This window comes from Hemitrygon akajei, chromosome 4 (assembly GCF_048418815.1).
Source record: "Hemitrygon akajei chromosome 4, sHemAka1.3, whole genome shotgun sequence".
NCBI classification, from domain to species: domain Eukaryota; kingdom Metazoa; phylum Chordata; class Chondrichthyes; order Myliobatiformes; family Dasyatidae; genus Hemitrygon; species Hemitrygon akajei.
The window spans coordinates 6,647,859-6,662,657 of NC_133127.1; the positions used below are offsets into that span (position 1 = coordinate 6,647,859).

At 44.8% G+C, this 14,799-nt stretch overlaps 1 protein-coding gene across 2 annotated transcripts in view; it reads left to right on the plus strand.

The window, feature by feature from the left end:
* LOC140726090 (interferon-induced very large GTPase 1-like) overlaps positions 1-14,799 on the plus strand; it is a 93,809-nt gene that overhangs the window by 69,979 nt on the left and 9,031 nt on the right. The window contains exon 2 of one of the 2 annotated variants that reach the window (XR_012098569.1): positions 7,981-8,328. The exons of the other annotated variant lie outside the window; for it this stretch is intronic. The gene's annotated coding sequence lies outside the window, so the exon portion shown is untranslated. The remainder of the gene's footprint in view (positions 1-7,980; positions 8,329-14,799) is intronic. 2 annotated transcript variants of the gene reach the window in all.

Here is a 14,799-nt window from a genome sequence, read left to right on the forward strand (position 1 = left end):
AATATTTCAAATGTCATTGGAAACGGGGATGGTGCTGGAGGATCGGCATATTGCTCATGTTGTTCCATTGTTTAAAAGGGGTTCTAAGAGTAAACCTAGCAATTATAGGCCTGTCAGTTTGACGTCAGTGGTGGGTAAATTAATGGAAAGTATTTTAGCATTTTAGGAAAGTATTAGAGATGGTATATATAATTATCTGGATAGACAGGGTCTGATTAGGAACAATCAGCATGGATTTGTGCGTGGAAGGTCATGTTTGACAAATCTTATTGAATTTTTTGAAGAGGTTACGAGGAAAGTTGATGAGGGTAAAGCAGTGGATGTTGTCTATATGGACTTTAGTAAGGCCTTTGACAAGGTTCCACATGGAAACTTAGTTAGGAAGGCTCAATCGTTAGGTATTAATATTGAAGTAGTAAAATGGATTCAACAGTGGCTGGATGGGAGATGCCAGAGAGTAGTGGTGGATAACTGTTTGTCAGGTTGGAGGCCGGTGACTAGTCGTGTGCCTCAGGGATCTGTACTGGGTCCAATGTTGTTTGTCATATACATTAATGATCTGGATGATGGGGTGGTAAATTGGATTAGTAAGTATGCAGATGATACTAAGGTAGGCGGCGTTGTGGATAATGAAGTCGGTTTTCAAAGCTTGCAGAGAGATTTAGGCCAGTTAGAAGAGTGAGCTGAGCGATGGCAGATGGAGTTTAATGCTGATAAGTGTGAGGTGCTACATTTTGGTAGGAATAATCCAAATAGGACATACATGGTAAATGGTAGGGCATTGAAGAATGCAGTAGAACAGAGTGATCTAGGAATAATGGTGCATAGTTCCCAAAAGGTGGAATCTCATGTGGATAGGATGGTGAAGAAAGCTTTTGGTATGCTGGCCTTTATAAATCAGAGCATTGAGTATAGGAGTTGGGATGTAATGTTAAAATGTTAAAATTCGGCATTGGTAAGGCCGAATTTGGAGTATTGTGAACAGTTCTGGTCACCAAATTATAGGAAAGATAGCAACAAAATAGAGAGAGCACAGAGAAGATTTACTAGAATGTTACCTGGGTTTCAGCACCTAAGTTACAGAGAAAGGTTGAACAAGTTAGGTCGTTATTCTTCGGAGCGCAGAAGGTTGAGGGGGGACTTGATAGAGGTATTTAAAATTATGTGGGGGATAGATAGAGTTGACGTGGATAGGCTTTTTCCATTGAGAGTAGGGGAGATTCAAACAAGAGGACATGAGTTGAGAGTTAGGAGACAAAAGTTTAAGGGTAACACGAGGGGGAATTTCTTTACTCAGAGAGTGGTAGCTGTGTGGAACGAGCTTCCAGTAGAAGTGGTAGAGGCAGGTTCGGTATTGTCATTTAAAGTAAAATTGGATAGGTATATGGACAGGAAAGGAATGGAGGGTTATGGGCTGAGTGCGGGCCAGTGGGACTAGGTGAGAGTAAGCGTTCAGCACGGACTAGAAGGGACGAGATGGGCCTGTTTCTGTGCTGTAATTGTTATATGATTATCTGGTTATACTAATGAATGTTTCAATGCTATGTCTCCTATCGTTACTTCCGACGGTATACTCACCTGTCCCACTTGTGAATGTCCTGTGAATCCACTAGGGATGATTTTACCTTGTATCTCCCAATTTACGTTATTTACATTAGTGTCATTGATGGTGGTTCAGAGTCTTCCAGTGTCCTATAAAAAGGTAACAGGGCGGCCTCTGACCCTACCACTCACTCGAGGTCTTCCGGTTTCATCCCACCTTGTGTCACACACCATGTTGGTGAGGCCTGACACCATCACTGAAGATCAGGGTACAATTCCCTGGATGCTGGTGTCTTCACCATGTTATTTGTGGGCTCCATGGTTCTGGCCCCTGCAGGGGCAAACTATCTTGCTCTGCTCTCCCACCTCTTAGATTTGGAAATTCTCTGTTAATCAGTCCTTATTGACTACAGTTACAGCATTTAAGTACTCCACCTTCAGTTCTCCCTCTTCCTGGCCCTGGTCCATCTCCTCTACCCTTCCTTGCCCTTGACATCATGGTGGGGAGACTGTTAGAGTGGGCCCCCTGCCCTCATTTCCCCAGGAAGTTTAATAGATCCCATTATTTGGTATTTTCCCACGTTCTGCTCACTTTCCTCAGTACCCATGACTCAGTGTGTGTGGGTTCAGAAGGATCAAACATTTCCAATGCCTTTTTTTGATTCATTGGTAGCGTGAGACACCGGTGTCGTTAACCTTCTGTCTGAGGGCTCTGGTCACAATGGTCTTAACCCAATGCTGTTCCATACACACCTTGGAACACGGTTCATAAACAGGACGCAAACTCAGTGGGATGCTCACCTCTCCTCTGGTAACACTTGGCTAGCGTCTACCAGACACGTCCCGATATCATTAGCAACGTCTCCCAGCTGCTGTACTCCAAACAGAGGGCTCTATGTTATATTCTGGTTTTGATTTCCTGCCCCGACGGCACCCTTTCTGGAAATAACTAGGGGAGTGCAGTGGCACTGTCAGCACTGCCAGTTCCTGAGCACCGTATGCTGGTGGGGGGTGGGGAGATCCTCGGGGGGGGAAAACATTTCATTGTTATCATAACCGTATTGTGCCGCATCATCTGCTAAATTGCTCCAATCCTTATCTCCATATTCACTCTCCTCCCCTCTTTCAGATCAAAAGCAAGTATGTGGTCTGCAACTTGGTCCTACAGCTTTTGTATCTGCTAAACACTTTGCATGATCTTCTGGGTGACTTTTCTTTTTGTGTACTGATTTCTGTATCACATTTACAGCTCCTTTTAAATCTCTGCAATCTTTCTTTAATCCCTCCACCTTGCTCTGAGCTAAATTGCCGTCTTCCTCTTGTTTTCTCTTTTCTTTAACCAATTTCTCACACTCCATCTGAAACTGGTTATGTGCACCAAATCCACACTCCTCTGCCCTGTAAATCAGTGACTTTTCACTTACCCTGCCTCTTCTTGGAGCCTTTTGTTTACTTCTTAGACTATCCAGCTCTACCCTCATTTCTCACCAACATTTCCTGTTGTAATCTATCTTGCTCGGCGTCAGCTTTGTGCCAACTTTCTGTTGAATCATCAGCCAGACAGGCAACTGCTACTGGATTCTGTAACCGTATAAATTCCTTGTCTGACAATTTCCCTTAAGCAATCTTAAAAAGAGCTTTGCCAGCGGTTTTCCCGCTGTACACATCACCAGTAGGCTGGTGTGTCCAGCATACTCCCTCTAATGTGGCCATTTCCTCAAGAAGTATTTCTGGAGGAGTCCACTCCAATCAAAACAGTCCAATTCCTCCGGAATTGCATAATTCCCTGAATTCTTCATCCTGGGTCAGTAATAACTAACTACCCAGCCCCAAATTTCTCTGTTTCTCCCCCACAGGGTCCATCTCAAGTCTCTCGCTGACTCAACAAGAGATTTATCCTCAAGCCCACAACAGGGACAAGAATTCTGTTGCAAGCATCATCCCTTGTAGTAATGATCAGGGAGGCACAGAGAGAATCTGTATTCACCAACAAGTACCTTTATTGTCTAAACTAACAGGTACTGAACTCATACACTAAGTACCTGTGTGCAAGTCCACTGGGTCTCCCTGACTCTCCTGAATAGTCAAGAACAGGGAAGGTGATAGCCGGGTAAAGGAGCCTACACTGCCCAAGTGGTCCTCGTAGTCCTGATTCACTCACTCCATGTGCTCCACACAGAGAAGCTCACCCTTGTATCTGCAAAGGTTCATCTTCACAGTTATCGCTGACTTGCTGTTTGAATTGAGACAGGGCAGGTGACAGAAGTTTGTGTTGGGCAACACTTTTGCATCTGGTGATCATAATGCCATTAGTTTCAAAGTAAATATGGAAACAGATAGGTCTAGTCTGTGCTTCAAGATTCTAGATTGGAAAAGGCTAATTTTCGTGATAGAAATATTCTGGCAAGTCTGGTTTGGGACAGGTTGTCTTCTGGCAAAGGTGTGCTTGGTAAGTGGGAGGCCTTCAAAAGTGACATCTTGAGAATACAAATTCTGTATGTGCTTGTCGGAATAAAGGGTAAAGATAACAGGTTTTCAGGTAGGGAACTTTAGTTTTCAAGAGATATTGAGGCTCCGGTTTAGAAAACAAAAAGAGGAGGTGCAGAGGATGTGTAGGCAGGTAGGAACAAATAAGCTGCTTAGGAAGTACAAGAAATACAAGATTACACTTAAGAAAGAAATCAGGAGGGCTAAAAGAAGGCACGAGGTTGCTCTAGCAGACAAGGTGAAGGGGAATCCTAAGGGATTCGACAGATATGTTAAGAGCAAAAGGATTGCAAGGGACAAAGTTGGTCATCTGGAAGATCAGAATGGCAATTCATACGTGGAGATAAAAGAGAAGGGAGAATTTTTTCTTGAATGGATGTTTTGAATCTGTATTTACTCAGGTGATGGACACAGAGTCGACAGAAGTGAGGCAAAGCAACATCGAGTCGGTGGACCCTGTAGAGTTTACAGAAGAGTAGGTGTTGGCTGTCTTGAGGCAAATTAGGTTGATAAATCCACAGGGCCCGATAAGCTGTTCCGCGGACAAGAGCAGAAATTGCAAGGGCCCTAACAGAGATCCTTAGTGACAGGAGAGGTACCAGAGAACTGGAGGATGGCTAATATTGTTCTGCTGTTTATAAAAGCCTCTAAAATTAACAGCAGAAATTATAGGCCGGTGCACCTGTCATCAGAAGTGTGGAAGTTATTGGAAAGTATTCAAAGGGATCAAATATATGAGTATTTGGATAGACAAATGCCGATCCGGGATAATTAGCATGACTTTGTATGTGGTAGGTCATGTCTAACCAATCTCATAGAGTATTTCGAGGAAGTTATCAGGAAAGCTGATGAAGGCAAGACAGTGGATGTTGTCTACATGGACTTTAGCAAGGCATTGGATAAGATCCCGCATGGGAGCCTGGTCAAGAAGGTTCAGTTGCTTGGTATTCAAGGTGGATTCAAACTGGATTAGACATTGGCTCTGTGGGAGAAGCCAGAGAGTGGTAGTAGATGGTTGTCTCTCTGACTGGAGACCTGTGACTAGTGGAGTGCCACAGGGATTGGTGCTTGGTCCATTGTTCTGTGTCACCTATATCCATGACCTGGATGATAATGTGGCTAACTGGATCAACAAATATTTGGATGACACCAAGATTGGGGATGTGGACAGCAAGCAAGACTATCATGTCCTGCAGCGGGATCTGGACCAGCTGGAAAAATAAACTAAAAAATGGCAGATGGAATTTAATGTCGACAAGTGTGAGGTTTTGCACTTCAGTAGGACCAACCAGGGTAGATCTTATACAGTGAACGGTAGGGCACTGAGGAGTGTGATAGAACAAGGAGACCTGGGAAAAGAAGTCCATAATTTATTAAAAGTGGAGTTACAGGTTGATACAGTTGTAAAGAAAGCTTTTGCACATTGCCTTTCATAAATCAAGGTACAGAGTACAAGAGATTGGTTGTTAGGTTGAAGTTGTATACGATGTTGGTGAGGCCTAACTTGGAGTTTTGTGTACAGTTTTGGTCATGGGTAACCCTAGGTAAATTCTAAGGTAAGGACATGTTTGGCACAGTTTAGTGGGCCGAAAGGCCTGTATTGTACTGTAGGCTTTCTATGTTTCTGTTTCTATGTTACCTACAGGAAAGATGTAAATAATGTTGAAAGAGTACAGAGAAAATTGGTATGGATGTTGCCTGGTCTGGAGGACTTGATTTACAAGGGAAGATTGAAAAGATTAGGACTTTATTCCTTGGAAGACTGACGGGAGATTTGAAAGAGGTATACAAAATTATGAGGGGAATAGATAGGGTAAATTCCCATGAGGTTGGGTGGAAGTCATGGGTTAAGGGTGAAAAGTGAAATGTTTAAGGGGAGCATGATGGGAACCTCTTCACTCAGAGGGTTGTGAGAGTTGGGAATGAGCTGCCAGAACAAGTGGTGCATGCGGGCTCGATTTCAACATTTAAGAGAAGTTTTGACAGGCGTGTGGATGGTAGGGGTCCGGGTGCAGATCAGTGGGAGTAGGCAGGTTTAATTCTTCAGTACAGTCTATGTGGGCCAAAGGGCCTGTTTCTGTGCTGTACTTTTCTATGACTCTATTCTCTTGTCTCCCCTCTCGCATCGGACAGAAGCTACAAAAACTTGAAAGCACATATGACGATGCTTTTCATTCCCACTTCTTCCCCCTCCACTCTCCACTCCGATCACTGGCTGACACGGATGGGAAACGTTCAGAGGGTTAGGGGTCACACCCTGGGAAATAGGACTGGCTCAAGTGGGCATGGATCCATTGAGCCGAATGTTTGTTTCTGCGCCGTATAACTCTACAGACATAACATAGAGGAAAGAATGTTGAAATTGTGAAACACAAAGCAGGAAGACATGCCCACTGGCTCAGGCAGGAAACATCCCCCACTCCCAGAGGATGAAACAGGAAACAACGGGACAGAAAGCAACAAGCTGAGCCAATATCACAGATGAATGACTGATACGGCCAGAAATCAGGTGACCTGGAGGTGTAGAATACAATATTATATCCAAAAAGACAACTGTGTGTGGAGATACGTTCTACCAAAGGAGGTGTCAGCCACTCCCTCCCTCTGCTGGCCTACAGGTCACACGGGTGAGGTGTAGCCCGAATGGAGAAACAAATGATCCAAAGAGGCTGCAACGTGTCCAGATGGAAGATGAAGTGCCTCTCTGTAGCTTAAGAAGCTTCATTCTCTCCTTCCCAGTTCTCCCTTTATTATCACCTTCAGGGATTTTGATCTTGTATTCCAAGGTCTCTCTCTGTTTCTCGATAGCCTCCAGGGGCCAAGAATTCATAGAGAATGTCCCACCCTATTCGATATCCCAAAATGCATCACCTCACTTACTTCCGACTTCCGTCACTTCTCTGTATCTCTGAGTGGTGATGCCTGAAGAAGGACCAAGGACCCTCACCGTCTGGAACATGCCTTCCACTTGTTACAGCCACTGGGGAGGAGGCACAGGAACCTGAAGACCCACACTCAATAATTCAGGGAAAGCTTCTTCCCTTCCACCATCGGATTTCTGAATGGCCCATGAACACTCCTTTCCTTTCCACTGTTTATTTATTGATGTAATTATTGTTACAAACTATTGTGCAAACTGCACCACAGCCGTCAGAAAAGCTCTGCAACAGGTGGTCAAAAGTGCCCAACACATCATCAGCACCAGCCTACCCGCCATCAGGGGCATATATACAGAACGGTGTTGTAAAGGGCCAGTGACGTCAGGAAGGATCCCCCGACCCAGCTCATCGACTGTTTGTCCCACTCCCATCAGGGAGGAGGCTGCAAAACATCCAGGCCAGGACCACCAGACTCAAAAACAGTTACTTTCCCCAAGCAGTGAGGCTGATCAACACCCCCACCCACCACACCCCCAGCCGCCACAACTTTATCACCTGATGTACAGACACTCCTGTGCCTAGCGTCAAATTACGGACATAGAATCTGTGTACGTAAGCTATCTTATGTATTTATATTTATTGTGATCTTTATCTTGTGTTTTTTTGTGTCACATTAGATATGTCTTTTTTATTTGCTTTTAATTTCTGGAAAACTGCCTGCAGAGAATTCCTGAAAGTAATTGTCTGTGACTGGATCTGTTTCCCATCTCATGGCCCATGTGGAAACCGAACTCTCGCACTGGAACCACTGCTCCTGTTCCACAATTCCCTCATCTCGTTGCTAAAGACACTGCTCTCCCACCACAAGTATGCATCATCTCCAGAGTCACACCCAGTTCCAGTTTGACAACATTGCTCACACTCTCTGCATCAGTGAATTAATGCTGTTAAATATTGTGAAATCAGGTGTCCCTCATGGCAAGTACTCCTGAAGTATTGTCAATCTGGCTACAGTAGAGAGATACCCTTTGACGCACAAACCCATGAAGAATTTTGTTTTGTTCATTTTCAGATCAGAGTGTGGTCAGTGAGACGGGTATTTATTGCCCTTGAGAAGGTGGTGAGCAGCCCTTTTGGAGAAGTTGCAGTTCTGGTGAAGGTTCTCCGCGGTGATGCAGGGAGGGAGTTCCGGGAGCTGGACTCAGCGAGTGATGGTGTAATTCCACACTCACATGGGCAGCTTCATTTGCTGAGCAATTGTGAGTGGAATTGGGTTGTGAACATCCACACTTCCGAGCTGAGAGAAAGAAGATCACTGATGGAATAGCTGGAGATGGTTGCCCCATTGGCAATTCCCAGAGGAACTCCTACATGATGTCCTGGGGCTGGGGTGACTGACAACTACCAGCATCTCCTTCAGGTAAGCTATGGTATGACTCTAAGCCCTGAAGTATTCCCCTTTGATAGCCCTGAACTTCAGTTTTACCAGGCTCCATCTTGCCAGACAAGTTGATGCTGCCTTCGTGTGAAGGTCAGTCACTCTCACCTCCTTGCAGGAATTCAGCTCTTTGTTCCATTTTGGATCCATCACAGGATTCCTGGCAGAACTGAAACTGCCCATCAGAGTGTAGACCACTGGGAGTAACTGCTGCTTGACTGCAGTTGACCAGCAGCTTCCATTAGAGTTGATAACTCTGTCTGGTGCAATGAAATCAACTGGCTGAAGATGCTTTCTATAATGGTACAGATCTCAGAAGGGAGCAGAATTATCATCTGTTCTAAAGTTCTGAGTGAACTTTAATTTTTCCTTTAGCACTGATCCCCACTGTTGGGGAGAGGCGAGGGGCAGAGGGGACAGGGTAGATGGGTCATACAGCATGGAATAAGGCCTTTCATCCATATTTACCTACATGAACAAGCCTGACTTGCCTGTGTTTGGCCCATATCACTGGAAACCTTTTGTACCCATACTGTCTAAGTGTCTTTTAAACTTTGCAATTGACTCTACCCACCTCCATAACTTCCTCTGACAACTTGTCCCATATACCCAGCTCCCCCTCTGTGAAAAACCTATCCTTTAGGTCCCCTTAAAATCTTTCCTCAGTCACTTTAAATGTGTGTGTTCTAGTTTAGATTCACCTACCCTGGGGAAAAGACTTATCAATGCCCCTCGTGATTTTATGTACCACTATAAGATCGCTCTGCAGTCTCCTACACTCCAGGGGAAAAAGCTGCAGCCTGTCCAGTCTCTCATTATAACTCAACCGTCCAGTCCTGTTCACATCTTTGTGAATGTCCCCAGGTCAGTCTCATCCTTCCTGTAGCAAGGTGACCAGATCAGTACAGGAAGGCTTTGTGTGGGGCAAGTCATGTCTCACCAACTTGAGTGAGTTTTCTGATGAGGTGACGAGGGTGATTGAAGTAGGTAGAGCTGTGGATGTTGTCTACGTGGAGTTTGAAAAGTTCTCTGATTTGAAACTCATCCAGAAGATTAAGGTACATGGATCAATGGTGAAATGTTCATTTGGATTTTGAACTGGTTTGCCTACGCAAGACAGGGGACAGTGGTTGAAGAGATTTATTCTAGCTGGAGATCTGTGATTTGTGGTGTTCCACAAGGATCTGTACTGGGACCTCTGCTGTCTATATAAATAACATATATAAATATAAATACATAATATAAATATAGGTTATCTATATAAATAACCTGGGTGAAAATGTAGGTGAGTGGGTTAGTAAGTTTGCAGATGGACACGGACTGATTGTGAATAGTCATCGTGGCTTCCTGCATTCCTGATAGTGTGGTTAACTGGATCAGCAAGATTGGGGAGTAATGGACAGCGAGGAAGGCTATCATGGCTTGCAGCAGGATCTGGACCAGATGGAAAATGGGCTGAAAAATGGCAGATGGAAATTAATGCAGACAAGTACAAAGTGTTGCACTTCATTAGGATCAACCAGTGTAGGTCTTACACCACGAACGGTCAGACACTGAGGAGTGTGGCAGAACAAAGGGATCTGGAAATACAGGTCCATAGTTCATTGAAAGTTGTGTTACTCGTCAATAGGGTTGTAAAGAAATCCTTTGCACATTGGCCTTCATAAACCAAAGTATTGTGTAAGGGATGTTTGTCGAATTGTATAAGACATTGCTGAGGCTTAGTTTGGAATATGGTGTGCAGTTTCAGTCACCTACCTACAGGAAAGATGTAAACAAGGTTGATAAATACTGAGAAAATTTACAAGGATGTTGCTGGGTGTGGAGGACCGGAGTTATAAGGAAAAACTGAATGGGTTTGGACTTTATTCCTTGGAATGTGGAATATTGAGAGAATATTTGAGAGAGGAATACAATATTATGAGGGGTACAGACAGGGTAAATACAAGCAGGCTTATTCTACTGAAGACTGGGTGGGATGATCCTAGAGGTCATGGGTTAAAGGTGAAAGGGGAACATGGGGGAAACCTTTTCACTCAGAGGGTGGTGAGAGTGTGGAACAAGCTACCAGTGCAAGCGGTGCGTGCGAGCTCGATTTAAACATTTAAGAGAAGTTTGGATAGGTACGTGGATGGTAGGGGTATGGAGGGCTATGGTCCACGTGCAGGTCGATGGGAATAGGCAGTTTAAATGGATCTACACGGACTGGATGGGCCAAAGGGCCTGTTTCTGTGCTGTACTTTTCTATGACTCAATGACTCTATGATAGGGAGATTGGTGGTGTTGACAGCGTAGAAGACTGACAAAGAATACAATGGGATTATCGATCAGATGCTGATATGAGTGGAGAAATGGCAGATGGAGTTTAACTCGGCCAGATCTGAAGCTGCACCCTGGCAGATCAAAGAGACAGTACACTGCCAAAGACAAGTGTTGATGGGCAGAGGGATCTTGGGATCCGAGTTCATAGTTCCCTGAAAGTGACTACACGGGTTGACACAGTGGTTAAGAAGGCGAACGGTCTGCTTGAGTTTAGTCATCAAGGCATTGATTCAAAAGTCAGGAAGTTATGTTGCAGCTTTATAAAGATCTAGTTGGGCCACAGCTGGAGTATTGCACATGTCGAGGCTTTGGAGAGGGTGGAGGGTGCAGAGGAAGTTTACCGAGATGTTGCCTGGTTCAGAGGGTATGTGCTATAATGAGGGATCGGACAAACTTGGGTTGTTTTCTCTGGAACAGCAGAGGCTGACGGGAGATCTGACAGAGGTCCATAAGATTATGAGAGGACATATATTTAAGGTGAGAGTGGGTAATTGCAAAGGAGATGTGAGGGGCAAGTTTTTCAATGAAAGAGTGGTGGGTGTCTGGAATACGCTGCCCGGGGTGGTGCTAGAGGCAGATACAAAAGGGACTTTTAACAGATGTTTAGACAGGGACATGGATGTGTGGAAAATGGAAGGATATGGACATTGTGCAGACAGAAGAGATTAGTTTTGTTGGCCATTAGATTACTCATTTAATTGGTTTGACACAACATGCTGGGCCGAGATGCCTGTCCCTGTGCTGTACTGTTTGATTTTCCATGTTCTGTAGATGATACTTCTACTGTCGTCCCAGCAGCTGTAACCTGGCATCTCAGTTCCTGTACTCAGTGATCGGACTGACGAAAGCAAGCATGCAAACACATTCTTCACCACCCTGACTCCCTGCTTGCCCTCTACTTGTATATATTTGTACTCTTAGGACTCTCTGTTCTATAAGCCTCTCCAGGGCATTGTGCAATTCCTGTCCTGAATTAATTTAGTAAAATTCATCACTTCTCATTTGTCCTATTTCAATTCCAACTCCCAATTATTGGCCCAAATTTTTCAAATTCACATTTAATGAAGTTACAGTGCCACACAACTTTTGTCTGCACAAGGACTGTGTGGGAGTCACTCTTCCAATGGTATGGACATGATGAACAGATGCCCCCTGGAAGAGTACACCACATGGATTGGCATGGATGAGGGCAAGTATGTTTCTTCCTCAGTCAAGACGTCCAGCGGTTGTATCCTTTAGGACTTCTCCAGCCTAGTGGTGCTACCAGAGCCGCCCTGTCTGATGGACATTGAAATTTCACGCAGCGTACATTCAGTGACCTTGCTACTTTCAGCATTCCTTCAGTGTGGTTCAACATGGAGGAACAGAGTGAAGACAGTCAATGGAGATCAGGAGGGGCTTTTGACCTGATGCCACGAGACCTCATGGATTCCAATGTTAATACTGAGCACTCCCATGGCTGCCCACACCTTGCTGTACCTCCACCCACCCAGGGTTTCATAGAGTTATAAAGTGTGGGAAGAGGCCATTCAGCCCAACTGGCCCATGCGAATCAAACTGCCCCATCCATGCTAGCCTATTTGTCATTATTTGGCCCATAACCTTCTAAACCTTTCCTATCCATGTGCTGTGCCTGTCCGAATGTCTTTAAAAGCTGTTATTCTTCCTTCCTCAGCCACTTCCTCCGATTTCCCATCCTTTGGGGTCTCCGCCTGAAACATCAAATCTTTACTCATTACCATAGATGCTGCTGAGTTCCTCCAGCTTTTGTGTGTGTTACTTTGGATTTCCAGCATCTGTAGAATTTCTTGTGTTTGTGTAAAATAGTTGTGGTTCAAGATCATCTTAAATCTTTCTCCTTCCTCCTAATACCTATGTCCTCTCTAGTTCTTGATTCCCCACCTCTGGGAAAAGCTCAGTGTCTGCAATCAGCCTATGTTTGCCCCTCATGACATTATACACCAATATCAGATCAGCTCTCAGTCTCCTGTTCTCTCAGAAATAACCTTTTAGCCTGTCCAACATCTCTCTCCATCAAATTCCACCAGCATCCTTGTCAATCGTCCCCGCACTCGTTCCAGTTTAAAAGCAAACACAATACTACCATCTTCTCAAAATTTCTCAAAGCTTCAAGACCTCACCCTCAATACCTCCTTGTGCACTTGGATCCTCGATTTCCTCACTTGTAGACCCCAGTCTTCTCCACGATCTCTGTCAGCACTGGTGCACCACAAGGCTGTGTGCTCAGCCCCTGCTCTACACTTCTGACTGTGCAGTTAAGCACAGTTCCAATGCCATATTTAAGTGTCATTGGCCGAATCAGGAGTGGTGACGAATCAACATAAAGGAGAGAGATTGAAAATCTGACTGAGTGGTGTCACAACAACAGCCTCTCACTCGATGTCAGCAAGACCAAGGAGCTGATTATTGTCAGGAGGAGGAAACCAGAGATCCATGAGCCCGTCCTCATTGGGGGATCAGAGATGGAGAGGGTCAGTAACTTTAAATTCCTTGGCCTTATCATTTCAGAGGATCTGTCCTGGGCCTGGCACGTAAACACCATTAGAAAGAAAACACAGCAGTGCTTCTACTTTTTCAGAAGTTTGTGAAGGTAAAGTATGTCATCTGAAACTTTAAGAAACTTCTATAAATGTGTGGTGGGGAGTTTATTCACTGGTTGCATCATGTTCTGGTATGGAAACACCAACACCCTCACATGGAAAAGCCCTCAACAAGTAGTGGATATGGCCCCGTCCATCATGGGTAAAGCCCTCCCCACCATTGAGCACATCGACACAGAGCACTGTAGGGAAAAAACATCTGTTATAGAAACATAGAAAACATACAGCACAATACAGGCCCTTCGGCCCACAAAGTTGTGCCAAACATGTCCCTACCTTAGAACTACCTAAGCTTTATGCATAGCCCTCTGTTTTCCTAAGCTCCATGTAGCCATCCAGGAGTCTCTTAAAAGACCTTATCGTTTCCACCTCCACCACCGTTGCCGGCAGCCCATTCCACGCACTCACCATTCTCTGCGTAAAAAAAACTTACCCCTGACATCTACTCTGTATCTACTGCCCAGCACCTTAAAACTATGCCCTCTCGTGCTAACCATTTCAGCCCTGGGGAAAAGCCTCTGACTATCCACACGATCAATGCCTCTCATTATCTTGTACGCCTCTATCGTCACCTCTCATCCTCCGTTGCTCCAAGGAGACAAGGCCAAGTTCACTCAACCTATTCTCATAAGGCTTGCTCCCCAATCCAGGCAACATCCTTGTAAATCTCCTCTGCACCCTTTCTATGGTTTCCACATCCTTCCTACAGTGAGGCGACCAGAATTGAGCACAGTACTCCAAGTGGGGTCTGATCAGGGTCCTATATAAGTGCAACATTACCTCTCGGCTCTTAAGCTCAATCCCACGATTGATGAAGGCCAATGCACCATATCGGAGGAACCCCATCATCCAGGCCATTTTCCCTTTAGAAGCTGCCATCAGGAAGGAGGTACAGGAGCGTCAGGACCCACACCATCAGGTTCAGGGACAGTTACCCTTCAACTATCAGGCTCCTGAACCAGAGTGAGTAACTTCACTCCCACCATCACTGAACTGTTCCCACAACCCATGGACTCACCTTCAAGGACTCTTCATTTCATGTTCTCAATATTTATTGCTGATTTATTATTATTATTAGTTGTAGTATGTTTCTGTTTTTTTGTGTTTGCACGGTTGGTTGTACATTGGTTGTTTGTCTGTCCTGTGGGGGTGATCTTTCACTGATTCTATTGTATTTCTTGTATTTACTGTGAATGCCCACAAGGAAATGAATCTCAGGGAGTATATGGTGACACACTATATACAGACTTTGATAACAAATTTGCTTTGAACTTTGAGAAAATGCTGGAAATGCTCAGTAGGTTGTGTGTACGACTGGAGTGAGGAAAACTGAGACTATATCACAGGTGACTGTCTCACTGCAGGAATGACTAATTCCGACACAGAGAAAGTGAGCAGCCTAACACTGGAGAATTCACACTGAGTCAGAAAAGCTGCACTGTGTCCAAGTAAGTCCACAAGACATGGGAGCAGTATGAGGCCACTCAGCCCATCGAGTCAGCCCTGCCAT